The 3,022-nt window shown below is 46.3% G+C and overlaps 1 pseudogene; it reads right to left on the bottom strand.

The window, feature by feature from the left end:
• Positions 1-210: 210 nt before the first annotated feature.
• LOC127160023 (uncharacterized) lies at positions 211-1,722 on the bottom strand (annotated as a pseudogene).
• Between the last annotated feature and the right edge of the window lie 1,300 nt (positions 1,723-3,022).

Raw genomic sequence — 3,022 nt, 5'->3', positions numbered from 1 at the left:
ATCAGTTCTTATGAGTCAAAACTTGGTCATGTCTTTTGTTCTGATGTGGATTCAGTTTGAGCTCGGTCAGAGTGAGATCTCTGGGAGTTCTTTCGTCAGTTTCTGGGGCTGGTTGTTCCAGGCTGTGATTGTCACTTTCCCTTGGAGTTTCCACCAGATTCCCACAAAGCTTTTCCTGAGCTTTCTGATGAGATTTGCGGGTTCCATGACCTATCCCGTCGACTCTCTTGAGGCCTTGGATGGTCCCAGGATTTCTCCCAGTGGCGTCCAGGTGAGTGTTGTCGTCCACGCGGTTATTTCTCTGTTTAGGACGGGCACAGACGAAGTCCCGTTCTCTGTTGGACGAGGATGATCTTCATTCTTTAGGTGGCTGCTTGGCGTTCTCTCCGTGTGGTGGGCACCCTTGAGGGCCATTCCCTGACTCTGAGTGGTGAAGTCAAGAACTGCTGCAGATTTGTTGCCCTTTTCTGCTGCCATCTTTTGTTTACCGTAGGCTTTGTGTGCCAAGTCTCGCAGTTGCAGGAACGTCATTGTCCGTGGGCACGCAAGAACGCCAAGAGCATACTCAGTATGCTCGTCTGAGTCAGCTGTAGTAAGCTTGAGGGGTCTTGTGACGACCTTGTTTGGTCTCCAGGGCGGCCACCAGTCCTCGTTCCAACTCTGGATCTGCAAATTCTTTCAAATAGGCTTGGGGGGCTTGTCCACCTGGCATGTTTGGGTTGAACTTGATGATGTTTCTGGCCAGTTTGTCAAGATCTTCGAGGTCCATGCCATGTGATGGTCTTGGGCTAGCTTGGGGAAGATCTCTTAGCTTGGTTGTGAGAGGGAGCTGGTGAGTGTTTTAGGGTTGCTCCCTCTCCCTTTTGCTCATGTGTCGGTCCAGGAACAGGGGACCCGGTCCTGTTCTGTGGGGGTGAGTTTGGGGCCCGCCGTGTCCTGGTTTGTTTAGGGCGCAGTTCATAAGCATGTTTGAGTTCTTCTTTGACAGAGTCAGACTCTTCTTTGATGTGGTCTAGCTGTTGCATTAGGTAGCTGATCTCTGTTCTTGCCTAGCTCAGGTGGGTTTTGAGGGCTTTAATTCTGCTGTTCTTGTCTCTGAAGTCCAACTTTGCCTTTTCAAGTAGGTGTTAGGCATACTGCAACTTGTTAGCAAGCTTGTGTAGGCTGACTTGGCTTGTTCCATCTCTTGTGAGGTGGTTGTCAGGGTCTCCCGCAGTCTGACAATCTCCTTGGCGCTTGATCTTCCTCATCGGACCCTTCCTGTCTGTCCTGTACTTCCAGTTCTAGCTGGCTGATGCGTCTTTGGGCACGTGTCAGCTCCTGCTGGAGGTGGGCGGAGTGCCTGTCGCTGAGCTTGAGGGTGGCGATGAGGGTGTGACTTGGGGAGCCAGTGATCTTGGCTAGTTCTTTGTGATTGTAGCTCTGGTTTGGATCTTGTCCCATGATGCTTGTTATGTTGTCATCCAGCTGGTCTTGTGTCTGATGTCTCAGAGATTCAGCGGCCTTGGGTAGGAGGCTGTCTGTCACAATGCTTAGCCAGGTTTCTAAGTCCTCCCAGTGGCTGACAGGGTCTGTTGTGCGAGAATGTGCTGTGTCAGGTGTAAATGTTCTGTGTGTAGTGGGCTGGTGAGAGTGATTTTCTTCCGGCTCTGGTCCGCTGGACGTGCTTCTAACTCGTAGTCGTTGTGGAGGAGAGTAGAAGGGCCCACGCAGGTGGCACAACTAGAGACAAGGAAGAGGAGAACACAACACACACAACACAGAACAGAGTGGTAGTCGTCTGCTTCCCCCTTTTCCTAAAAAAAAAGAAAAAAAAAAAGAAAAAAGAAAATACAAAAGAGAAAAAAGAACAGCAGCAATAATATTTGTAATACGATGGTTAAGGTTAATGGTAGGATGGGAGAGAGAGATGAGAGAGACAGCAAACCTCTCTGGCAGTAGAATGAATGCAGTCAAATTTTTCGCCCCCTTTTCCTAATCTTTTGTTTATTGGGTTTCAAAATACTGTGACTGTGATTGTTATTATAATTCCCTGCAGGTGAAGGAGAGATCAATGACAATGACAATATTGTTTACTTCCCTGACAGGATTGACACCATACACCAATAACAAGCGTTTTTAGATGAGTGTTTACGTCTGGTGACGCCACTCGGTTCTACTGTTGACCTGCTCTGGTCTTGGCTGGGTATGATCCCGCGATGAGGAGGGAAGTAAGGAAGTGAGAGTCAGACAATTTCGACATGAAATGTTCAGTTATGCGAATATTGTCTCTAAAGTTTTCTGCTTTTATGATCCTCACAGGTATAACCCAAACGAAGCAGCAGTGGTAGGAGTAGGAGAGGACAGCTAAGAGGGAGAAGGAGAGGAGGCCCACAAAGAAAAACAACACTTAAATATAGCTGCAAGCAGCAATTGCGGACCCAAGCACAAAAGAGGCAGAATGAGGAGTTAAGCACGGCAAGTAGCAGCAGACTGACTACAACAGTGAGTAACTTAAGCCATTTAGGATAATATCAGTTGAAATGGCTGAAAATCATAAATACAACCAATTATAAAATAATAAAATTTAATGGCTTATCACTTTTGACCAACAGGTGGTGCTGTTTTCAAATTGATGTGACGTGTTCTGTGTGAAATGACAATGACACACACAAAGTTTGCCGTCATTATGTCAAAGCTTTGCAGAGATACAGCCTCAGATGTAGTTTGGCATCTTTCCAGCAAATTTGTTGATGCGCTAAACGAAAACGGTTTCGTATATCGACCCGAAATTCATAACTTTTTGCCAGCATAGTCTGAAGATGATCTGAGTCAAATTTGGTGAAGATCGGACTAACAGTCTGGGAGGAGTTCGAAAAAGTAGGTTTTGTACATTAATCAAAATGGCGGACAGGAAGTTTGGCCAATTTCGGCATAATGGGTATCAATGTTCTCGACTTGACCCAAGGAATCTATTGGCATCAGTTTCATTCCAATAGGCTAATGTAAACAGAAGTTATTAGCATTTTTGAAATAAATTTTT

The sequence above is a fragment of the Labeo rohita genome, unplaced genomic scaffold, assembly GCF_022985175.1.
Source record: "Labeo rohita strain BAU-BD-2019 unplaced genomic scaffold, IGBB_LRoh.1.0 scaffold_2771, whole genome shotgun sequence".
Taxonomy (NCBI): domain Eukaryota; kingdom Metazoa; phylum Chordata; class Actinopteri; order Cypriniformes; family Cyprinidae; genus Labeo; species Labeo rohita.
This window is presented reverse-complemented; position numbering and strand designations above follow the sequence as displayed.